At 48.7% G+C, this 26,281-nt stretch overlaps 1 long non-coding RNA gene across 1 annotated transcript in view; it reads left to right on the forward strand.

Moving 5' to 3' along the window:
• LOC116966204 overlaps window positions 1-26,281 on the forward strand; it is a 36,195-nt gene continuing 9,914 nt past the window's right edge. Inside the window, exon 1 of the long non-coding RNA XR_004409933.1 lies at window positions 1-70. This is a non-coding gene — a long non-coding RNA (uncharacterized LOC116966204). The remainder of the gene's footprint in view (window positions 71-26,281) is intronic.

Consider the following 26,281-nt stretch of genomic DNA (forward strand, 5'->3'; position numbering starts at 1 on the left):
GTGAGCCGGGGGAGGGCTCCAGCGCTTGGCCACTACTGAATGGAGTCAGCGCCAACCGATGGAAGCGCCGGTAATGTGCACTCTCTCTATCTTCTTAATTTTTTGCATATTAATAGCTGCTCTTTGCATAATTTGGGGCTCCCTTTATTGATTGCAAGAAAGAAGGTCTAATGCATTGGCTGGAGCTCTTTCTACGGCTAAGTAGACAGAGCACCAACGTCTGAATGTTTTGCGTCAAACATCAAATTGGCAATAAAAAAAAGAATTACATTTTCAACAGATTAAGTATCTGCAAAAGATGCATAGGATGCTTTAGAGTGGAATGCAAATAGATAATGCGAGCAGCCCCTTGTATAAAAATTAGATTGAGCATATTGTTTGCAGTTATTGTGTCTGCTGGAATTAAATAATTTCATCAAAAGTGGTTTATTTTCATTATAAACTTTTGCGATTTCGTTTAGAGGGTGGATTTTAATGAAAGTTTACAAAGTAATTTGGCGGAGCGCTCATAATTTGGCAGGTTTAAACGATTCATTTGGTTGCAAAAGATAAAGTGTATTCTCTCTCTGTGTGTGGCAGGGAACGCGTGGGGATTTCGTTTATAAATATTTTTCTTTTTTCGGGAGGAAAACAAAATCAATGGCAAGGCACGGAAATTAATGCCGTATATTATCCCCAAAAAATCAATTAAAAGGTGTGGAATTGGGGTTGTGAGATTTCAACTGCTGTGCAGATCAGAGGAAGAAAGACAGTCTGGGAGGGAGATGGTGATGCAGTTTCTGTCTGTCGGGGAAACCCCAACCTTGTAAATTACCGGGGAACTCGTCAAATACACTTCTAATTGCGACTAAACAATGCAGCCGCGATTGAAGACGTTTCTGCTCTTTAACGTTGAATTTTTCTTGCATTTTAAACCGACGAGTCCTTGTCGGCTGGACTGGTTTTAGCATTTGCTGGGAATAGTCGAATGTGTGTGCTTAAAAAAAAATAATGATCATATTTGTCATGTTTTTTTGGCTTTTCACACGATTGAAATGGTGCGTTTTCTGCAGGTGATATTTGTGTGTGTGTGTGTGTGTGTGTGTTGTTGCATGCGGCGAACATTGCTCATTGTTCACACTGGATGTTCATTGTCAGGGGCGATGCGTTTGAACCATTATATCCCTTTAAGTGTGTGTGTGTGTGTGTGTGGTTTACTGGACAGGTACATGTTTTAAAATTTCCCCTTCCACAATTACGCATTGTGTATAATACAGGACCCTGGGGTACATTTGTCTGCTCCCCCCCCCCCTGGAGGTGGAGTGGGGAGCCTTTCGTGTAAGGGTAGTCGTGCCTTCATTTGTCATTTGTGGCTGGGGCTGGGGCGACAGACCTCTATTGCCCGTCTCGATGGCAGCTTCACAATGGATGATTCAACCCCCCCCTGAACGATGTGTTTCTGTCCTGTCGATTGTGTTTTTTGCCTCTTGGCACCAGCAAGAGGATTTCTGTCCGAGACCCTCATGTTTGTGTTATTCACACGACTGCCCCACTGTGAATTCACCCGAAAACACCGTGGGTCTTCCTCCCCCCCCCCACCCCCACCCCTACCAAGCTGGATGGGCAGAAGGCATTGTCGTTGTCGAGAGCTCTCTATCTCATCGCTTTGTGTAAAAGGAGACACAGTACAAAGGCTCAGCAGGTCGGGCGCGAAACTGAGCAGACAATGAGGGAGGATTATGTGTAGGGAGTGTGGGGGGAAGGCAGGAAAACGAAGCCATTATTTGATCCCGCCGAATTACAAAGCAGGCTCTATGGTCTATCTATTTACAATTCCCCCCCACCCGGTCAATATCTGCCTGACTTCTCCCATGCCACCCACCAAAAATGGGGAATAATCCCAAAGATGTGTAAGGAGGAACCTCAGGTGCTGGTTTAAACTGGGGGAGAGACGCAAAATGCTGGAGTAACTCAGCGATTCGGACAGCATCTCTGGAGGAATATATGAGGTTTCGGGGCGAGACACTTCTTCATAGCAAAAGGATTTGAGTATAGGAGCAGGGAGGTTCTACTGCAGTTGTACAGGGTCTTGGTGAGACCACACCTGGAGTATTGCGTACAGTTTTAGTCTCCTAATCTGAGGAAGGACATTCTTGCCATAGAGGGAGTACAGAGAAGGTTCACCAGACTGATTCCTGGGATGTCAGGACTTTCATATGAAGGAAGACTGGATAGACTCAGCTTGTGCTCGCTAGAATTTAGAAGATTGAAGGGGGATCTTATAGAACTTACAACATTCTTAAGGGTTCAAAAGGGAACTGCAGATGCTGGAATATCGAAGGTACACAAAATTGCTGGGGAAACTCAGCGGGTGCAGCAGCATCTATGGAGCGAAGGAAATAGGCGACGTTTCGGGCCGAAACCCTTCTTCAGACTGATGGGGGGTGGGGGAAAGAAAGAAGGAAAAGGGGAGGAGGAGGAGGAGCCCGAGGGCGGGCGGATGGGAGGGTGGGAGGAGACAGCTAGAGGGTTAAGGAAGGGGAGGAGACAGCAAGGGCTAGCCAAATTGGGAGAATTCTATGTTAATGCCATAAGGACGCAAGGTCCCCAGACGGAATATGAGGTGCTGTTCCTCCAATTTCCGCTGTTGCTCACTCTGGCAATGGAGGAGACCCAGGACAGAGAGGTCGGATTGGGAATGGGAGGGGGAGTTGAAGTGCTGAGCCACCGGGAGGTCAGGTAGGTTATTGCGGACTGAGCGGAGGTGTTCGGCGAAACGATCGCCCAACCTACGCTTGGTCTCACTGATGTAAATCAGCTGACATCTAGAGCAGCGGATGCAGTAGATGAGGTTGGAGGTTCTTAAGGGGTTGGACAGGCTAGATGCAGGAAGATTGTTCCCGATGTTGGAGAAGTCCAGAACAAGGGGTCACAGTTTAAGGATAAAGGGGAAATCTTTTAGGACTGAGATGAGAAAAATATTTTTTATACAGAGAGTGGTGAATCTGTGGAATTCTCTGCCACAGAATGTAGTTGAGGCCAATTCATTGGCTATATTTAAGAGGGAGTTAGATGTGGCCCTTGTGGCTAAAGGGATCAGGGGGTATGGAGAGAAGGCAGGTACAGGATACTGAGTTGGATGATCAGCCATGATCATATTGAATGGCGGTGCAGGCTCGAAGGGCCGAATGGCCTACTCCTGCACCTATTTTCTATGTTTCTATGTTTCAGACAAAATGTCTCGACCTGAAACGTCACCTGCTCCTTTTCTCCAGCGATGCTGCTCCGAGCCGGTGAATTACACCAATTCTTTGGGATAATCCCAACACCCTGCAGCCCTCCAGCTGCTTTGGTGATAAATGCTGAATCTTGGTTCCAAATCCTCCGTGCCTGCTACCGCCAACCCTTGCGTTTAGGAAGGAACTGCCAATGCGGGTTGAAGATGGACACAAAATGCTGGTGTAACTTAGTGGGACGGGCAGCATCTCTGTAGCGGAACACAGAAACATAGACAATAGGTGGAGGAGTAGGCCAGTCGGCCCTTCGAGCCAGCACCGCCATTCAATATGATTATGGTTGATCATCCACAATCAGTACCCCGTTCCTGCCTTCTCCCCATATCCCCTGACTCCACTATCTTTAAGAGCCCTATCTAGCTCTCTCGTGAAAGTATCCAGAGAACCGGCCTCCACCGCCCTCTGAGGCAGAAAATTCCACAGACTTACAACTCTCTAGGTGAAAAAGTGTTTCCTTGTCTCCGTTCTAAATGGCCTCCCCCTTATTCTTAAACTGTGGCCCCCGGTTCTGAACTCCCCAACATCGGGAACATGTTTCCTGCCTCTGGCGTGTCCAACCCTTAATGATCTTATATGTTTCAATAAGATCCCATCTCATCCTTCTAAACTCCAGAGTGGAGAAGTCCAGCCGCTCCATTCTTTCATCATATGACAGTCCCGCCATCCCGGGAATTAACCTTGTAAACCTACGCTGCACTCCCTCAATAGCAAGAATATCCTTCCTCAAATTTGGAGACCAAAACTGCACGGGACCCTTCTGGTTGGGGCCCTTGTTCAAAATCTAAAATGCATTCTTCAAAATCTAGGAAGGGTCTAAGAAATGTCACCTGTCCATTTCCTCCGTAGATGCTGCCTGACCCGCTGAGTTCCTCCAGCACTTTATGTTTTGCTCAAGATTCCAGCAACTGCAGTTCCTTTTTTAAAATTTCTCCACTATTTTTTAATGCAAACCTTTGTCCCTCCATCCCAGTATCTTGGCATACAGTTCTGCAGAGACCGTTCCCACCGCAACTCCCTGGTCCACTCGTCCCTTCCCACCCAAACGCCCCCTCCCCAGGTGCCTTCCCCAGCAACCGCAGGAGATGCAACACTGTCCCCATCCCTTGACTTCATCATAGGACCCCGACAGTCCTTTCAGGTGAGACAGAGGCTCACTTGCACCTCCTCCAACCTCATCTCCTGTATCCGCTGTTCCGGGTGTGAACTCTTATACATCGGCGAGACCAAGCACAGACTGGGCGATCGTTTCACTGAACACCTCCGCTCAGCCCGCCTGGACCTACCTGATCTCCCGGTTGCCAAACACTTGAACTCCCCTCCCATTCCCACACTGACCTTTCTGTCCTGGGCCTCCTCCATTGTCAGAGTGAGGCCCAGCGCAAATTGGAGGAACAGCACCTCATATTTCACTTGGGCAGCTTACACCCCAGCAGTATGAACATTGACTTCTCTAACTTCAAGTAACCCCGGCATTCCCTCTCTCTCCATCCCTCCCCCTTCCCAGTCTTACTGTCTCTGACTACATTTTATCTCTGTTTTCTTTGTTGTCACTTCCTTCCAGCTAATAATGATCTATTCTACATTTTTCTTGATCTGCATCTCTTTTGATGTCTTGTTTTCACACCTTACCCTTCCTTATCTCTGTGTCTCCCACTCCCCTGACTCTCAGTTTGAAGAAAGGTCTCGACTCGAAACGTCACCCATTCAGACGATCATATGTGATAGGAGTAGAATTAGACCATTCGGCCCATCAAGTCTACGGGGTGAACGTGAAAACTCCGTACAGACAGCACCCGTAGTCGGGATCAAACACGGGTCTCCGGTGCTGGAAGCGCTGTAAGGCAGCAACTCTACCACTGCGCCACGGGGCCACCCTTCCCCTGCCTTCTCCCCGTAACCCCTGACACCCGCACTAATCAAGAATCTATCTATCTCTGCCTTAAATATATCCACTGACTTGGCCTCCACAGCCATCTGTGGCAAAGAATCCCACAGATTCACCACCCTCTGACTAAAGAAATTCCTCCTCATCTCCTTCCTAAAAGAACGTCCTTTGATTCTGAGGCTGTGACCTCTGGTCCTAGACTCTCCCACCAGTGGAAACATCCTCTCCACATCCACTCTATCCAGGCCTTTCACGATTCTGTACGTTTCAATGAGGTCCCCCCCCATCATTCTAAACTCCAGCGAGTACAGGCCCAGTGCCGACAAACGCTCATCGTACGTTAACCCACTCATTCCTGGGATGGTTCTTGTAAACCTCCTCTGGAACCTCTCCAGAGCCGACACATCCTTCCTCAGATACGGGGCTCAAAATTACTCACAATATTCCAAATGCATCCATTCCTTCTATCCGAAGATGCTGCCTGTCCCGCTGAGTTACTCCAGCATTTTGTGTCGAGCTTCCGTATCCAAGTTAGCTTTACTAATGATGAATGCATTTACCACAGTAAAACTGTGTAAATACTCGAATCAACCTCCACATTTGTACACATTTGTGTATAAAACCATGAGAGCAATAGATCGGGTAGATGCACGGGTATAGTCTCTTGCCCAGAGTAGGGGAATCGAGGACCAGAGGACATAGGTTTAAGGTGAAGGGGAAGAGATGATCTGAGGGGTAACTTTTTCACAGAGAGGGCGGTGGGTGTATGGAACGAGCTGCCGGAGGAGGTAGTTGAGGCTGGGACTATCCCAAAGTTAGACAGGTACATGGATAGGACAGGTTTGGAGGGATATGGGGCAAACGCGGGCTGGTGGGACTAGTGTAGCTGGGACATGTTGGCCGGTGTGGGTTAGTTGGGCCGAAGGGCCTGTTTCCAAGTTGTATCGCTCTATGACTCTATGACAATCCCCAGTTAAGGACGACACATAGAAACATAGAAAATGGGTGCAGGAGTAGGCCATTCGGCCCTTCGAGCCTGCACCGCCATTCAATATGATCATGGCTGATCATCCAACTCAGTATCCTGTACCTGCCTTCTCTCCATACCCCCTGATCCCTTGAGCCACAAGGGCCACATCTAACTCCCTCTTAAATATAGCCAATGAACTGGCCTCAACTACCCTCTGTGGCAGAGAGTTCCATAGATTCACCACTCTCTGTGTGAAAAATGTAGGTGAAAACATCTCCAGCCCCCGCCCGTGAACACCTCCAGCCCCCGCCCACGAACACCTCCAGCCCCCGCCCGTGAACAGATCCAGCCCCCGCCCACGAACACCTCCAGCCCCCGCCCGTACACATCCAGCCCCCGCCCACGAACACCTCCAGCCCCCGCCCGTACACATCCAGCCCCCGCCCACGAACCCATCCAGCCCCTGCCCGTGAACACCTCCAGCCCCCGCCCACGAACACCTCCAGCCCCCGCCCGTACACATCCAGCCCCCGCCCACGAACACCTCCAGCCCCCGCCCGTACACATCCAGCCCCCGCCCACGAACACCTCCAGCCCCCGCCCGTACACATCCAGCCCCCGCCCACGAACCCATCCAGCCCCCGCCCACGAACACCTCCAGCCCCCGCCCACGAACACCTCCAGCCCCCGCCCACGTACACATCCAGCCCCCGCCCACGTACACATCCAGCCCCCGCCCACGAACACCTCCAGCCCCCACCCGCGAACACATCCAGCCCCCACCCACGTACACATCCAGCCCCCGCCCGCGTACACCTCCAGCCCCCGCCCGCGAACACATCCAGCCCCCGCCCACGAACCCATCCAGCCCCCGCCCGCGAACACATCCAGCCCCCGCCCGTGAACATGGACACGGTACAGGCAGGAAAAGTGCACACATGAGAATATTTCATGGACATGCCAAATCTTGTAAGGAAGTAGAAATGTTGATGTGCTTTCTTCATGGTTGTGTCAAGGTGCTGGGCCCATATATTCAGAGATAGGCACGCTCAGGAATATGAAGTTATTGACTCTCCTCCACCATAATGTCATGAGGACAAGTTTACTGGATCCTCACTCTTTCTCTTCCTCAGCCAACAATCAGTTCCTTGGTTTCACTGGCGTTGTTCACCAGGATCTGTCCTGGTCCCTCAATACCACCAAACTGATCAAAAAGGCACAGCAGCGCCTTTACTTTCTGAGGAGGCTCAAGAAAGCTCACCTGTCCCCCCAGATCCTGTCCAACTTCTACCGCTGTACCATCGAGAGCATCCTGACCACCTGCTTCACGGTATGGTACAGCAGCTGCACTACAGCTGACAGAAAGGCACTGCAACGGGTGGTGAAAACCGCTCAGCACATCATCGGTGCCCCTCTCCCTACCATGGATGCCCTCCACCGCAAACGGTGTCTGAGACGGGCCTGGAAAATCATCAAGAACCCCTCTCACCCTAACCATGGACTATTTGGGACGACAGATGGCACAATGGGCTAAGTGTTCGGCTGGCAACCGGAAGGTAGCCGGTTCGAATCCCGCTTGGAGTGCATACTGTCCTTGGGCAAGACACTTCACCCAACTTTGCCTGTGTGTGAATGTGTGTGAGTGATTGGTGGTGGTCGGAGGGGCCGTAGGCGCAGATTGGCAGCCACGCTTCCGTCAGTCTGCCCCAGGGCAGCTGTGGCTACAGAAGTAGCTTACCACCACCGAGTGTGACTGATGAGTGAATGAATAATGCGATGTAAAGCGCCTTGAGTATTAGAAAGGCGCTATATAAATCCCATCCATTATTATTATTATTTGCCCTCCTCCCATCAGGGAGGCGGTACAGGAGCCTCAGGTCTCGCACAATTGCAGGCTGAGGAACAGCTTTTTCAATAACACCATTACACTGCTGAACTCAGAGTCCCGTCGCTAGCTATCTTTAGACTCTCCCATTTGTATACATTTATTTGCCTATGTACCAGTTTAATTCATCCACAGTCCACACATCGTTAACCAGTATTTTTATTTTTATTTCTGCTATCTTGCACTATGACCAGACGCTAAACTGCATTTCGTTCTACCTGTACTCGTATTTGTGCAATGACAATAAAGTTGAATTGAATTGAATTGAATTGAGACCATTTGGTCAGTCAACGTGGCACAGTGGTAGAGCGGGCGGGGGCTGGAGGTGTTTTCACCTACATTTTTACACAGAGAGTGGTGAATCTGTGGAATTCTCTGCCACAGAAGGTAGTTGAGGACAGTTCATTTGCTATATTTAAGAGGGAGTTAGATGTGGCCCTTGTGGCTAAAGGGATCAGGGGGTATGGAGAGAAGGCAGGTACGGTAGCAATGTTACAACATTTTGAGATTTTAAAAATCAAGTCTGCAATTTATCCCATCAGATAAAGCATAAAAAAAAGTTTAATTTGACACCTAATTCACTTTTATATCTCAAGTATTTAAAAAGTTATGGCCATTTTCATACTGGGAAATGAGCATCTTGTTCCCTATTGATTTTCTATGGACATAACAAAAAAGCTGTGATCGTGGACAGTCAAAAGCCCATAACTTTCTTAAAAATTAAGAGAACTGAATGAAATTTTCAGTTATCATAGATTGAAGCATTCTGAAACAAATATAAAATAATCTTACTTGGATGACCTGAAATTAAAGCATATAATTAGTTAGTTACCTAATTGTAGCTAATTTCAGACTTCAATTACTAGATCTAAACATCTATCCATTTCTTAATAAATGATTAACATTTTTAAATAGCCTAAATGTCCAAATAATATTCACAAATAATTCACAATAAAACATGATTTTTAAATCTCATTTACATTAATTTATAGACTAAATGGAAGGAGTTTAATGTTCAATTGCTGTAAATAAATGCCCATTTAAATCAGCTTTCCAGTGGGTCCCTGTGAACGCGCTGGTTTAGAACGTTCACATTGCGGTAGATTTGTGCCCCCAAATGCAGAGAAAAATACTGCGGGATATAATGGGCCGAAAATGAGCTACTCGCAATATTAAACTTTGTATAAAGGGATCTTAAGAAGCCCTTTTTAATGTAAAAATATACAGCCTACCTTCTATTATTTGCTTTATGAGACCCTGCGGTTGCTGGTGGTCGCGGGTTTAGAGATTGATTTTTAAACTACTATAACTATTATACGAGGCCTTTAAAACTAATAATAGCTTTTGCGACGGGGTCTTTCAGCGATTTTTCGTTAATAATTAACTAGGCTGAACATCTTCGATTGGAACAGCCTAGAGAAAATCGCGTTTTAAACCCGCCCCCCTCTAAACGGCGCCAAAATCGCGCACACCCGCAGCGACAGATTTTCAGCGACGCTTCAGGTAGGCTTTGCAACATACCTAGGTACGGGATACTGAGTTGGATGATCAGCCATGATCATATTGAATGGCGGTGCAGGCTCGAAGGGCCGAATGGCCTACTCCTGTACCTATTTTCTATGTTTCTAAATCTTTCCCCTCTCACCTTATTCCACATCCTCAGGAAGGATGAGAGTGGATCTTATAGAAACATGTAACATTCTTAATTCAGGCTAGATGCAGGAAAAATGGTCCCAATGTTGGGGGAGTCCAGAACCAGGGAGTCACAGTTGAAGAATAAGGGGTGGGCCATTTAAGACTGAGATTAGGAAACACTTTTCACCCAGAGAGTTGTGAATCTGTGTTAGATTTTGCTGTTAAAGGGCCTGTGCCACTTGGGGGACCTAATCCGCGAGTTAAGAAGAGTGTCTTCGACTTTCAAGCTCGAGGGCACTCGCCTGGGAAGCCTCGAGCTGGTTCGACCGACCGTGTTGAAACCGCCAGCTGGATCGACCGACTGCGCGCGCACACACACACACACACACACACACACACACACACACACACACACACACACACACACACACACACACACACACACACACAGGCAGGGAAAGCGGGGGAGCGCTATCTGAAATTCGCAGTGTACGGTAAGTCCTTTAGAGAGCGCGGGGGGGGGGGGGGGAAGGGGAGGGAAGGGGGAGAAGGGGGAGACGGGGGAGAAGAAGGAGAGGAGGCACTTGGAATAAAGGAGAAGTATAATAAAGTTTAGCGGGTTTTCGTTGGTCCTGAAAACTCCAATGAGCAAATCAAAATGCCCGGTCAGTGAAGGACATTGCCTACGGCTGCCCTCGACTGCCTGTAACTAAATGGCGACCCCACTCCACTGCACTACGTGTCAAAAAGAACCATGCCGACACAATTATACTCGTGGAACATTTTTCAACATGCTGAAACATTTCCGCGACCTAGCTGAGGCCACGAGTATTCGGGAACTTCCCTCGAGCATGAAGGAGAGTTCCAGCGACCTCATAGGACCACGTGTCGACCATGCTGCGAGTTTGAAGGTCGAAGACTCTCTTCTAAACTCGCAGATTAGGTCGCCCAAGTGGGACAGCCCAATTAGGCTAACGGAATCAAGGGATATAGTAATAATAGAAACATAGAAACATAGAAATTAGGTGCAGGAGTAGGCCATTCGGCCCTTCGAGCCTGCACCGCCATTCAATATGATCATGGCTGATCATCCAACTCAGTATCCTGTACCTGCCTTCTCTCCATACCCTCTGATCCCCTTAGCCACAAGGGCCACATCTAACTCCCTCTTAAATATAGCCAATGAACTGGCCTCGACTACCCTCTGTGGCAGGGAGTTCCAGAGATTCACCACTCTCTGTGTGAAAAAAGTTCTTCTCATCTCGGTTTTAAAGGATTTCCCCCTTATCCTTAAGCTGTGACCCCTTGTCCTGGACTTCCCCAACATCGGGAGCAATCTTCCTGCATCTAGCCTGTCCAACCCCTTAAGAATTTTGTAAGTTTCTATAAGATCCCCTCTCAATCTCCTAAATTCTAGAGAGTATAAACCAAGTCTATCCAGTCTTTCTTCATAAGACAGTCCTGACATCCCAGGAATCAGTCTGGTGAACCTTCTCTGCACTCCCTCTATGGCAATAATGTCCTTCCTCAGATTTGGAGACCAAAACTGTACGCAATACTCCAGGTGTGGTCTCACCAAGACCCTGTACAACTGCGGTAGAACCTCCCTGCTCCTATACTCAAATCCTTTTGCTATGAAAGCTAACATACCATTCGCTTTATTTATAAGCACTTTAAACAACCGCAGCTGCCACAAAGTGCTGTACATGAGAACTCATGGACAAAAAGTTATTACAAACCATTAAAAACCATAAAACGAAGGACTAAAAACAGTAAAAATTAAAAGACATTAAAAGCACTAAGAACAGTAGCAATGTCTCAGCCAGTGTCGAAAGCCAGAGAATAAAAATGTGTTTTTAGGGAGGATTTGAAGATGGACAGTGAGGGGGCCTGTCTGATGTGCAACGGCAAGGTGTTCCAGAGGGCCGGAGCAGCAACAGAAAAGGCTCTATCCCCTCTGAGCTTCCGCTTAGACCGTGGTACCACAAGGAGCAGCTGATCAGCTGACCTGAGGCACCGGGCAGGAGCATATAGGTGGAGCAGCTCAGAGAGGTAAGGCGGGGCGAGCCCATTCAACGATTTAAAAACAAATAAAATAATTTAAAAATAAACTCGAAAGTGCACTGGGAGCCAGTGAAGGGAGGCCAAAATTGGCGTAATAAAAACATAGAAATTAGGTGCAGGAGTAGGCCATTCGGCCCTTCGAGCCTGCACCGCCATTCAATATGATCATGGCTGATCATCCAACTCAGTATCCCGTACCTGCCTTCTCTCCATACCCTCTGATCCCCTTAGCCACAAGGGCCACATCTAACTCCCTCTTAAATATAGCCAATGAACTGGCCTCGACTACCCTCTGTGGCAGAGAGTTCCAGAGATTCACCACTCTCTGTGTGAAAAAAGTTCTTCTCATCTCGGTTTTAAAGGATTTCCCCCTTATCCTTAAGCTGTGACCCCTTGTCCTGGACTTCCCCAACATCGGGAGCAATCTTCCTGCATCTAGCCTGTCCAACCCCTTAAGAATTTTATAAGTTTCTATAAGATCCCCTCTCAATCTCCTAAATTCTAGAGAGTATAAACCAAGTCTATCCAGTCTTTCTTCATAGGACAGTCCTGACATCCCAGGAATCAGTCTGGTGAACCTTCTCTGCACTCCCTCTATGGCAATAATATCCTTCCTCAGATTTGGAGACCAAAACTGTATGCAATACTCCAGGTGTGGTCTCACCAAGACCCTGTACAACTGCAGTAGAACCTCCCTGCTCCTATACTCAAATCCTGTACTCAAATACTCAATGTGCTCCCTCTTTCGAGTTACGGTCAAAAGGCGAGAGGCAGCATTTTGAACCAGCTGGAGACGAGCCAATGAAGCTCGTGCGACTCCAGAGTAGAGTGCGTTACAGTAATCTAGCCTAGATGTAATAAAGGCATGGATTACTGTTTCAAAATGCTGCCGCTCGAGGATGGGCTTCACCTTTGCCAGCTTCCTTAGGTGAAAGAAGCTGGACTTAACTACCGCGCCTATTTGTTTATCTATGGGGGAAAAGCAAGAACGGGGCCCTGATTTTGGATGATCAGGTAGCTGGGACATGTTGGCCGGTGTGGGCACGTTGGGCCGAGGGGCCTGTTTCCATGCTGGATCACTCTATGATTCTGAGTACAGGAAGGTGGTGGAGGGATGAGATGGTGTCCAAACAACAACTTCTCTCTCAGTGTCAGCCAAGTGAAGGAGCTGGTCTTGGAGTTCAGGAAGCAAGGTGGGATACATGCTCCAGTCAACGTCAATGATGCAGAGTCTGAAGAAGGGTCTCGACCCCAAACGTCACCTGTGCCTTCTCTCCAGAGATGCTGCCTGTCCCGCTGAGTTACTCCAGCAATTTGTGTCTACCTTCAATAGACAATAGGTGCAGGAGTTGGTGCACAGATAATAACCTCTTACTCAACACATCAAAAACACACAAACTCATCATTGATCTCAGACGTAAGGCACAACCCAAGACCCCCCTACTCAACTCAGGCGAACCCATATCCACCACTGACTCATTCAAATTTCTTGGCACTCACATAAGCAATAACCTCAAATGGAAAATCAATACAAATCACATCTACAAAAAAGCCAACCAAAGACTCTTCTTCCTCCACCAGCTCAAGATGTTTAGAGTGAGGAAACATCTCCTAATCAAATTCTACACAGCCATCATCCAAAGCATGCTCACTTCATCAATTACAGTCTGGTTCAGCAGTTTAGACACTCACTCCCGTAATAAATTACAGCGCATAGTTAACAAAGCATCCAAAATCATCAGCACTCCCCTTCCATCAATAGCATCACTCCATCACAAACGGTCTGTGTCAAGGGTGAAGAAAATCATCTCTGATCCCTCCCACCCAGCTCACCACATCTTCCACCTGCTGCCATCAGGAAGGCGCTACAGCTCACTGCCCGCCAAGACATCTCGATTTAAAAACAGTTTTTACCCACACGCAATCCGAATTCTGAACACACTATGATAACAGCACATATCCTCCCCATGCATGTACTGTATATTGTATGATGTTGTGTTTTATGTTATGTTTGACGGGAATCAGCCTACCTTGTAACATCCTGTACTGAACCTGAATTCCACCAGCTTGACTGTGTGGTCATTAAATAATCTAATCTAATCTAATCTAATTTGGCCCTTTGAGCCAGCACCGCCATTCACTGTGATCATGGCTGATCATCCCCAATCAGTACCCCGTTCCTGCCTTCTCCCCATATCCCCTGACTCCGCTATCTTTAAGAGCCCTATCTAGCTCTCTCTTGAAAGTATCGAGAGAACCGGCCTCCACCGCCCTCTGAGGCAGAGAATTCCACAGACTCACCACTCTCTGGGTGCAAATGTGTTTCCTCATCTCCGTTCTAAATGGCTTTCTCTTCATTCTTAAACTGTGTGTGCCCCTGGTTCTGGACTCCCCCAACATCGGGAAAAATAGTGCAGCTGGTGGTCCACATGTTTCTTTGTGTGAATATCACCCACAATTCTAAACGCTTTAACTCCCCCTCCCATTCCCACACTGACCTTTCTGTCCTGGGCCTCCTCCACTGTCAGAGTGAGGCCCAGCGCAAATTGGAGGAACAGTCACCTCATATTTCGCTTGGGCAGCTTACACCCCAGCGGTATGAACATTGACTTCTCTAACTTCAAGTAACTCCGGCATTCCCTCTCTCTCCATCCCTCCCCCACCCAAGTCGCACCAGCTTCTCGTTCTCACCCAACAATCAGCTAACAATGGCCTGTTTCATTTATCATCGTCACTTTAAAAAAAATATCATTCATTCATTGTTCTGTGTCTCTCTACATCACCGTCTATATCTCTCGTTTCCCTCTCCCGTGACTTTCAGTCTGAAGAAGGGTCTTGAGCCTTCTCTCTCATGGCCGTCCGAAGGGGGGGTGCGTTGGGTGCGACTGCACCCCCCCTTTTCTCCCCTAAGAAAAAAGTCACCAAAAAAAATCAAAAAAAAATCGGTTTAAAAAAAAAAAAAAAAATCGGAAAAATAAAATCAACTTTGGAAACGGCCAGTTCTCTGTTCTCCCGTCCCCGGGCGGGAGTGTCTGAATCTGAACCCAACGCCTGTAACCCCAACACCAGACGGCGCTGCGGCGGAGCCCGCTCCCCTCGCCTTCCCCCGCCGCCGGGGCTCAAGCCATCTTCCCCTCACACCACCCCCGCTGGGCCCACGCCACCCCCGCTGTGACCACGCCACCCCCGCTGGGCCCACGCCACCCTCACAGACCCCCGCTGGGCCCACGCCACCCCCGCTGGGCCCACGCCACCCCCGCTGGGCCCACGCCACCCCCGCTGGGACCACGCCACCCCGCTGGGCCCACGCCACCCCCGCTGGGCCCACGCCACCCCCGCTGGGACCACGCACTCCTGCTGGGACCACGCCACCCCCGCTGATCCCCGCTGGGCCTACGCCACCCCTGCTGGGCCCACGCCACACCAGCTGGGTCCACGCCACCCTTGCTGAACCCCGCTAGGCACACGCCACCCCCATTGGGCCCACGCCACCCCCACTGACACCCGCTGGGCCTCCGCCACCCCCACTGGCCCCACGCCACCTTCATACCCCCCGCCCGCTGGGCCCGCGCCACCTTCATCTTCGCCACCCCCCCGCAAGAAAGAGGGGGGGATGTGAGGGGGGGAGGGGGAGAGAGAGATGGGGGAGGGGAGAGGGAAAGGGGGATTCTCTTGAGTGAGATTGCAAAATTAAGGTAGGTTTTTGAGCCATTATATTTTCTACTCCATATGAATTATATTAAACAATATCAAATAATATCAAACAATTGGAATTGCTTTCTTTTCCTTGATAACAATACTGAAAAATATGAATTCTATAGTTTGTGACTAATACACATTTTAATGGGATCATTATATACAGATGTAACATTTCCATTTTGAGATCGGGGGGGGGGGGGGGCAAATATGCGTCAAGCCGATAGCCTAGATAGCCGATAGAGTTAAAAGATAGCCTAATCGATAAGGAGCTGAGAAGAGGAATCAGAGCTGCCAAGGAAAGGTACTCTGAGAAGTTGAGGAGCAAGTTCTCAGCTAATGACTATTCTTCAGTTTGGAAGGGCATGCAAGAAATCACCAGCTATAAGAGGAAAGCCCCCCGCTCTTTGGACAATCGTCAGCTGACGAACGACCTGAATGAGTTTTACTGCAGGCTTGAAAATCAAAAACGTAATCCTGGTACCCCTCCCCAACAAACACAGCCAGACCCCAGTCTGCAACGAATGGACCCTGCACCCTCTCCTTCCCATTCACCACTTCACACCTACTTAAGGCAAGACTCCAGTATGAAAAGACTGGACCCTTTCCCACCCCACCCAACACTTCACATCCACTCACAGCCTGACCTCAGTCTGCAAAGACTGGGCCCTTCTACACCCACCCCACTCCAATCACCACTTCACACCCAATGACTGCACCTCCACAGACACCTCTGTCAAGCTTCTCAAGTTTGCGGATGACACAATCCTGATTGGACTGATCCAAGATGGGAATCTCCGTATTCTTTTCAGTTTGACATCTTTCCTATAACACGGTGCCCAGAACTGAACACAATATTCTAAATGCGGTCTCACCAACGTCTTATACAACTGCAACATCACCTCCCAACTTCTATACTCAATACTCTGACTGATGAAGGCCAAAGTGCCAAAATACTTTTTGACCACCTGATATACCTGCGACACGACCTTCAAGGAACCATGCAACCATCAACCATTCCTCTGCCCACCTGGCTAATTGATCCAGATCCTGTTGCAATCTTTCACAACCATCTTCACTATCTGCAAAACCACTCACTTCTGTATCATCAGCAAACTTGCTAATCTTGCCCTGTTCTGTGACGTTTCACAGAGTGCTGGAGTAATTCAGCGGGTCAGGCTGAGTATAGAAGTTCGGAGGTCATGTTGCAGTTGCATAAGAAGTTGGTGAGGCCGCATTCAGAGTATTGTGTTCAGCTCTGGGCACCATGTTATAGGAAAGATGTCATCAAACTGGAAAGGGTACAGTGAAGATTTATGAGGATGTTGCCAGGACTAGATGGCCAGAGCTATAGGGAGAGGTTGAGTAGGCTGGGACTCTATTCCATGGAGCACAGGAGGATGAGGGATGATCTAATAGAGGTGTATAAAATCATGATTTGAATAGATATGGTTGAGTCTTTTGCTCAGGGTAAGTGAATCGAGCAGCAGAGGACATAAGTTTAAGGTGAAGGGTAAAAGATTTAATAGGAATCTGTGGGGTATGTTTTTCACACAAAGGGTGGTAGGTGTATGGAACAAGCTGCCAGAGGAGGTAGTTGAGGCAGGGACTATCGCAACATTTAAGAAACAGTTAGACAGGTACATGGATAGGACAGGTTCGGAGGGATATGGATCAAACGTGGGCAGGTGGGACTAGTGCAGATGGGACATGCTGGGCCGAAGGGCCTGTTTCCACACTGTATCACTCTATCTTTCCCACTCAAACCCATTCTCCTGCCTTCTCCCCATTACCTCTGACACCCGTATCAATCAAGAATCTATCAATCTCCTCCTGAAAAATGTCCATTGACTTGACCTCCACAGCTGTCTGTGGCAATGAATTCCACAGTTCATCACCCTCTGACTTAAGAAATTCCTGCTCATCTCCTTCCTAAAGGAATGTCTTTTAATTCTAAGGCCGTGGCCACTGGTCCTAGACTTTCCCACAAGTGGAAACATCCTCTCCAAATCCACTCCATCCAGGTTTTTACCAGGCTGGGACAGACGGCAACAGCTTCACACCGTGCCCCAAAGCTTGTGTCCTGTCCTGCATCACCCAAGGCAGCAGAGATTTTATAGGAGAGGGCAAGCACCGTAACAAAGTAGCTCACGATGGCTTGGGTAACATTCAGGAATGTCTATGCATGGCACATCATGAATATTACTGAAGAACGGTCTTGACCCGAAATATAATCTATACCTTTTCGCCAGAGATGCTGCCTGACCCACTGAGTTACTCCAGCACTCTGTGACATGTCACCTATCCATGTTCTCCACAGATGCTGCCTGACTCACTGAGTTACTCCAGCACTCTGTGACATGTTACCTATCCATGTTCTCCACAGATGCTGCCTGACCCACTGAGTTACTCCAGCACTCTGTGACATGTCACCTATCCATGTTCACCACATACGCTGCATGACTCGCTGAGTTACACCAGCACTCTATGAAACGTCGCATATTCCTATTCTCCGCAGATGCTGCCTGACCAACTGAGTTACTCCAGCACTTTGTGACTATTTTCCCTTCACCCTTCTGCCCAAGCCCACTCTCCCCCCTCCTTTCCTATGTTCCTTTCCACCCATAAACCTCTCTCTGCCTTTACATTTCACTCCTCTTTCAAATCTGCTCTACTTATCTACATGCATTTTTCTTCTTCACTTTTTAGTCATAGAATGATGCAGTGTGGAAACAGGCCCTTCAGCCCAACTTGCCCACACCGACCGACATCTAAACTAGTCCCACTCACACGCGTTTGGCCCAGATCCATCTAAATCTGTCCTATCCATGTACGTGTCCAAATGTCTCAGTCCCAGTCTTAACTACCTCCTCTGGCAGCTCGTTCCATACACCCAGCACCCTTTATGTTAAAAAGCTACCTCAGATTCCTGTTAATTTCTGAAATATTGGTCATAAATTTGGTGCAAAAATGCTCCAAAACAAGGCTCAGAATGAATCAGAGAGCATTTAAAACCCCTGAGCTTCCAGGGCCCGCTTAAGGGCCTTGGACCCTGGCATCGAGGGACTTCATGCTCCGCGCTCGTGATGTGCGCAGCGCGCTTATTATTTCACGTTAAGTTTTTTGTAATCCTGTCATGCCACTCCCCTTTTTAAAAAGCTTCGTACAGGCCTGTCTCTTGAGATGCTGCCTGTCCCACTGAGTTACTCCAGCTTTTAGTGTCTATCTTCGGTTTAAACCAGCATCTGCAGTCCCTTCCTACACATCATCCACAATATGTCCAGGATCACCAAATTGGTGCTACAGCTAAAAAACACACCAACACCACTACTTCCTCAGAAGACCAAGGAAGTTCGGCTTGTCTCCAAATTTAATTTAGTTTAGTCCAAAGACACAGCTCGGAAACAGGCCCTTTGGCTCAACGAGTCCGTGCCGACCAGCGATCCCCGCACACTAACACTATCCTAAGAAGGGTTTCGGCCTGAAACGTCGCCTATTTCATAGAAACATAGAAACATAGAAATTAGGTGCAGGAGTAGGCCATTCGGCCCTGCGAGCCTGCACCGCCATTCAATATGATCATGGCTGATCATCCAACTCAGTATCCCGTACCTGCCTTCTCTCCATACCCTCTGATCCCCTTAGCCACAAGGGCCACATCTAACTCCCTCTTAAATATAGCCAATGAACTGGCCTCGACTACCCTCTGTGGCAGAGAGTTCCAGAGATTCACCACTCTCTGTGTGAAAAAAGTTCTTCTCATCTCGGTTTTAAAGGATTTCCCCCTTATCCTTAAGCTGTGACCCCTTGTCCTGGACTTCCCCAACATCGGGAGCAATCTTCCTGCATCTAGCCTGTCCAACCCCTTAAGAATTTTATAAGCTTCTATAAGATCCCCTCTCAATCTCCTAAATTCTAGAGAGTATAAACCAAGTCTATCCAGTCTTTCTTCATAAGACAGTCCTGACATCCCAGGAATCAGTCTGGTGAACATTCTCAGTACTCCCTCTATGGCAATAATGTCCTTCCTCAGATTAGGAGACCAAAACTGTACGCAATACTCCAGGTGTGGTCTCACCAAGACCCTGTACAACTGCAGTAGAACCTCCCTGCTCCTATACTCAAATCCTTTTGCTATGAAAGCTAACTTTCCTTCGCTCCATAGATGCTGCTGCACCCGCTGAGTTTCCCCAGCAATTTTGTGTACCTAACACTATCCTACACCCACAAGGGGCAATTAACACATACACCAAACCCAACCTGGTTTGGCACAGGAGATTGATTGGGGACGATCAGCCATGATCACAATGAATGGCGGTGCCATAGAGCAAGTGCGGAACTCGCTATCAAAACATGGAGGGGACGGGGGACACAATTTTATGGCGGCCACGCGCGCATGCGCACACTCACACACACGCCCGAGGCTTTGGAGGCTCAATCCAGCGCTAAAAGCGGAGATTTTAAAATCGGGATGACAAAAACTTGGGGGGGGGATGTCCCTCACCTCTCAAAACATGGGGGGGGGGGCGTGTCCCCTCTGCCCCCCCCCCCCGGGTTTTCCGCCCCTGCCATAGAGGGAGTACAGAGAAGGTTCACCAGACCGATTCCTGGGATGTCAGGACTTTCATATGAAGAAAGACTGGATAGACTCGACTTGTACTCGCTAGAATTTGGAAGATTGAGGGGGGATCTTATAGAAACTTACAAAATTCTTAAGGGGTTGGACAGGCTAGATGCGGGAAGATTGTTCCCGATGTTGGGGAAGTCCAGGACGAGGGGTCACAGTTTAAGGATAAGGGGGAAATCTTTTAGGACTGAGATGAGAAAAACATTTTTTATACAGAGTGGTGAATCTGTGGAATTGTCTGCCACAGAAGGTAGTTGAGGCCAGTTCATTGGCTATATTTAAGAGGGAGTTAGATGTGGCCCTTGTGGCTAAAGGGATCAGGGGGTATGGAGAGAAGGCAGGTACAGGATACTGAGTTGGATGGTCAGCAATGATCATATTGAATGGCGAATGGTGCAGGCTCGAAGGGCCGAATGGCCTACTCCTGCACCTATTTTTTATGTTTCTATGTTTCTAATCGACCTACAAACCTGCACGTCTTTGGGAGGAAACCAGAGGACCCGGAGAAAACCCATGCAAGTCACGGGGAGAACGTGCAAACTCCGTACAGACGGTGTCCGTGGTGGGGATGGAACCCGGGTCTCTGGCGCTGTGAGGCAGCGACTCTACCCGCTGCGCCACCGTGTTGCCCTTCTCAAACAGTGTGTTTCAGGCATATTTAAAGCACGTTTTGTAGCCAAGTCTCGAGATTCTGGGTTTATACGCCTCTCCCACTTATGTTTGTCCACTATCGACTTTTGATCACTTTCTTGTGCTTTCCCTCAGTCTGGGGCTGTTTTAAAAACTTTCCATTTCTTCTTCTGGTAATATTATACATCTAAACTTGTTTGAACTTTGTTGCTGCTTTTTACTGTTTCCTTCCTGTGCTCACCGCACTGCCGAATTAATTTAAATCCCCCCCCCCCCCCACCCACCCCGCCACAGAACCTCTGTATCTTCTGCTGAGAATGTTGGTGGCAGCTCTCTTAAGGTGCAAACCTCCCAGCACCCCCTCCCCTTCCCCCTTCCCCCTCTCCTCCTCCTCCTCCTCCTCCTCCTCCTCCTCCTCCTCCTCCTCCTCCTCCTCCTCCTCCTCCTCCTCCTCCTCCTCCTCCTCCTCCTCCTCCTCCTCCTCCTCCTCCTCCTCCTCCTCCCCCTCCTCCCCCTCCTCCCCCTCCTCCCCTCCTCCCCCTCCTCCCCCTCCTCCCCCTCCTCCCCCTCCTCCTCCTCCTCCCCCTCCTCCCCCTCCTCCCCCTCCTCCCCCTCCTCCCCCTCCTCCCCCTCCTCCCCCTCCTCCCCCTCCTCCCCCTCCTCCCCCTCCTCCCCCTCCTCCCCCTCCTCCTCCTCCCCTCCCCCTCTCCCCTGAATTTCTTTAGCCAGAGGGTGGTGAATCTGCGGAATTCTTAGCCACAGACAGCCATGGAGGCCAAGTCAGTGGATGTTTCTAAAATTGAGATAGATTCTTGATTAGTGCGGGTGTCGGGGGTTATGGGGAGAAGGCAGGAGAATGGGGTTAGGAGGGAGAGTTAGATCAGCCAAGATTGAATGGCGGAGTCGACTTGATGGGCCGAATGGCCCTTGACACCCGTTCCAATCAAGAATCTATCTATCTCTAGCTTAAAAACATCCACTGACTTGGCCTCCACAGCCCTCTGTGGCAATGAGTTCCACAGATTCACCACCCTCTGGCTAAAGAAGTTCCTCCTCATCTCCTTTCTAAAAGAGCATTTATAGTGGCTGATTAGGAAAAGGGGAGATGCAACGAGACCTGGGTGTCATGGTACACCAGTCATTGAAAGTAGGCATGCAGGTGCAGCAGGCAGTGAAGAAAGCGACTGGTATATTAGCATTCATAGCAAAAGGATTTGAGTATAGGAGCAGGGAGATTCTACTGCAGTTGTACAGGGTCTTGGTGAGACCACACCTGGAGTATTGCGTACAGTTTTGGTCTCCTAATCTGAGGAAGGACATTCTTGCCATAGAGGGAGTACAGAGAAGGTTCACCAGACTGATTCCTGGGATGTCAGGACTTTCATATGAAGAAAGACTGGATAGACTCGGCTTGTACTCGCTAGAATTTAGAAGATTGAGGGGGGATCTTATAGAAACTTACAAAATTCTTGAGGGGTTGGACAGGCTAGATGCAGGAAGATTGTCCCCGATGTTGGGGAAGTCCAGAACAAGGGGTCACAGTTTAAGGATAAAGGGGAAATCTTTTAGGACCGAGATGAGAAAAAAAAATTTCACACAGAGAGTGGTGAATCTGTGGAATTCTCTACCACAGAAGGTAGTTGAGGCCAGTTCATTGGCTTTATTTAAGAGGGAGTTAGATGTGGCCCTTGTGGCTAAAGGTATCAGGGGGTATGGAGAGAAGGCAGGTACAGGATACTGAGTTGGATGATCAGCCGTGATCATATTGGATGGTGGTGCAGGCTCGAAGGGCCGAATTGCCTACTCCTGCACCTATTTTAGGGACGACAGATGGCACAATGGGCTAAGTGTTCAGCTGGCAACCGGAAGGTAGCCGGTTCGAATCCCACTTGGAGTGCATACTGTCGTTGTGTCCTTGGGCAAGACACTTCACCCACCTTTGCCTGTGTGTGAATGTGTGTGAGTGATTGGTGGTGGTCGGAGGGGCCGTAGGCGCAGATTGGCAGCCACGCTTCCGTCAGTCTGCCCCAGGGCAGCTGTGGCTACAGAAGTAGCTTACCACCACCGAGTGTGACTGAGGAGTGAATGAATAATGCGATGTAAAGCGCCTTGAGTATTAGAAAGGCGCTATATAAATTCCATCCATTATTCATTATTAGTATTTTCTATGTTTCTATAGTTTGTTATCATGTGTACCAATCGACAGTGGATAGTGTAGGAAGGAACTGCAGATGCTGGTTTAAACTGAAGATAGACTGATGATGAAATGCTGGAGTAACTCAGCGGGACAGGCAGCATCTCTTGAGAGTAGGAATGGGTGACGTTTCGAGTTGAGTTCCTTCTTCAGACTGAGATTAAGGGATAAGGGAAACGAGAGATACAGACGGTGATGTAGAGAGATAAAGAACAAACGAATGAAAGATGTGCAAAACAGTAACGATGATAAAAGCCATTGTTTGCTGTTTGCTGGGTGAGAACGAGAAGCTGGTGCAACTTGGATGGGGGAGAGATGGAGCGAGAGGGAATTCCGGGGCTAGTTGCAGATAGAGAAATAAATAGCTTTTTTTGTTGTGTGCTATCTAGTCAGCAGAATTATTACACAAATTACCATCAATCTGTCCACAGTATACAGATACAGGTTAAAGGGAATAACGTTTAGTGCCAGGTAAAGTTCGATTAAATATAATAATAATAATAATAATAATGGATGGGATTTATATAGCGCCTTTCTAATACTTAAGGCGCTTTACATCGCATTATTCATTCACTCCTCAGTCGCACTCGGTGGTGGTAAGCTACTTCTGTAGCCACAGCTGCCCTGGGGCAGACTGACGGAAGCGTGGCTGCCAATCTGCGCCTACGGCCCCTCCGACCACCACCAATCACTCACACACATTCACACACATTCACACACAGGCAAAGGTGGGTGAAGTGTCTTGCCCAAGGACACAACGACAGTATGCACTCCAAGCGGGATTCAAACCGGCTACCTTCCGGTTGCCAGCCGAACACTTAGCCCATTGTGCCATCTGTTGTCCTATATATATTCCGAGGGTCTCCTATGAGGGAGATAGTAGTTCAGGACCGCTCTCTGGTGGTGGTAGGATGGTTCAGTTGCCTGATAACAGCTGGGAAGAAACTGTCCCTGAATCTGGAGGTAGACAAAAATGCTGGAGAAACTCAGCGGGTGAGGCAGCATCTATGGAGCGAAGGAATAGGTGGCGTTTTGGGTCAAGACCCTTCTTCAGACTGATGTGGAGGTGGGGGGGGGGGGGGGGTGGGGGGGGCAGGAAGAAGAAAGGAAGAGGCGGAGACAGTAGGCTGTGGAAGAACTGGGAAGGGGAGGGGAAGGAGGGAGAAATCAAGGACTACCTGAAATTGGAGAAGCCAATGTTCCTACTGCGGGGGTGTGAACTACCCAAGCGAAATATGAGGCGTTGCTCCTCTAAGTTGCGGTGGGCCTCACTCTGGCCATGGAGGAGGCCCAGGACAGAAAGGTTGGATTCGGAATTGGAGGGGGAGTTGGAATGCTGAGCCATCGAGAGATCAGGTTGCTTAGTGCGAATCGAGCGGAGGTGTTGGGTGAAGCGAATCTGGAGGTGTGCGTTTTCATACTTCTGTATCTTTTGCCCCAATGGGGGAGAGGGGAGAAGAGGGAGTGGCCGGGGTGCGAATTGTCCTTGATTATGCTGCTGGCCTTGCCGAGGCAGCGTGAGGTGTAGATAGACACTGGAGTCATAGAGTGATACAGTGTGGAAACGAGCCCTTTGGTCCAACTTGCCCACACCGGCCAACATGTCCCGGCTACACTAGTCCCCCATGCCTGTGCTTGGTCCATATCCCTCCAAACCTGTCCTATCCATGTACCTGTCTAATTGTTTCATAAACGTTGGGATAGTCCCAGCCTCAGCTACCTCCTCTGGAAGCTCGTTCCATATACCCACGACCCTCTGTGTGAAAAAGTTACCTCTCAGATTCCTATTAAATCTTTTCCCCTTTGCCTTGAACCTATGTCCTTTGGTCCTCGATTCCCCTACTCTGGGCAAGAGACTCTGTGCATCTACCCGATCTATTCCTCTCATGATTTTATACACCTCTATAAGATCACAGCTCATCCTCCTGCGCTCCATGGAATAGTGACCCAGCCTGCTCAACCTCTCCCTGTAGCTCACACCCTCTAGTCCTGGCAACATCCTCGTGAATCTTCTCTGAACCCTATCCAGCTTGACGACACTTCACGCAATACTATATGAACTGCATGCCTCCTCAATGCTATAGAAACATAGAAAATAGGTGCAGGAGTAGGCCATTCGGCCCTTCGAGCCTGCACCGCCATTCAATATGATCATGGCTGATCATCCAACTCAGTATCCTGTACCTGCCTTCTCTCCATACCCCCTGATCCCTTTAGCCACAAGGGCCACATCTAACTCCCTCGTAAATATAGCCAATGAACTGTGGCCTCAACTACCTTCTGTGGCAGAGAATTCCAGAGATTCACCACTCTCTGTGTGAAAAATGTTTTCCTCATCTCGGTCCTAAAAAATTTCCCTTTTATCCTTAAACTGGTAACCCTTGTTCTGGACTTCCCCAACATCGGGAACAATCTTCCTGCATCTAGCCTTTCCAACCCCTTAAGAATTTTGTAAGTTTCTATAAGATCCCCCCTCAATCTTCTAAATTCTAGCGAGTACAAGCCGAGTCTTTCCAGTCTTTCTTCACATGAAAGTCCTGACATCCATGAAACTTCTCTGTACTCCCTCTATGGCAAGAATGTCTTTCCTCAGATTAGGAGACCAATTTATCCACCAATGCATCTTTCCACATGGGGTCTGAATGCATTTTAGGTATTGTTCCCTTTGTCTTTAATTCTTACTTTATCAATAGACAATAGACAATAGGTGCAGGAGTAGGCCATTCGGCCCTTCGAGTTAGCACTGCCGTTCAATGTGATCATTGCTGATCATCCACAATCAGTACCCTGTTCCTGCCTTCTCCCCTTATCCCTTGAATCCGCTATCTTTAAGAGTTCTATCTAACACTCTCTTGAAAGCATCCTGAGGATTGGCCTCCACTGCCTTCTGAGGCAGAGAATTCCCCAGATTCACATCTCTGGGTGAAAATGTTTTTCACCATCTCAGTCCTAAATGACCTACTCATTCTTAAACTGTGGCCCCTGGTTCTGGACTCCCCCAACATGGGGAACATGATTACTGCCTCTGGCATGTCTTGTGAACCTTGTGAACCTACGCTGCACTCCCTCAATAGCAAGAATGTCCTTTCTCAAATTTGGAGACCAAAACTGCACACAATACTCCAGGTGTGGTCTCACTAGGGCCCTGTGCAACTGCAGAAGGACCACTTTGCTCCTATACTCAACTCTCTTGTTATAAAGGCCAATTGGCTTTCTTCACTGCCTGCTGTACCTGCATACTTACTTTCAGTGACTGATGAACAAGGACCCCCAGATCCCGTTGTACTTCCCCTTTTCCCAACTTGACACCATTCAGATAATAATCTGCCTTCCTCTTCTTGCCACCAAAGTGGATAACCTCACATTAAACTGCATCTGCCATGCATCTGCCCACTCACCTTTCTTGGGGTCCAGTACCAA

This window comes from Amblyraja radiata, chromosome 36 (assembly GCF_010909765.2).
Source record: "Amblyraja radiata isolate CabotCenter1 chromosome 36, sAmbRad1.1.pri, whole genome shotgun sequence".
Taxonomy (NCBI): domain Eukaryota; kingdom Metazoa; phylum Chordata; class Chondrichthyes; order Rajiformes; family Rajidae; genus Amblyraja; species Amblyraja radiata.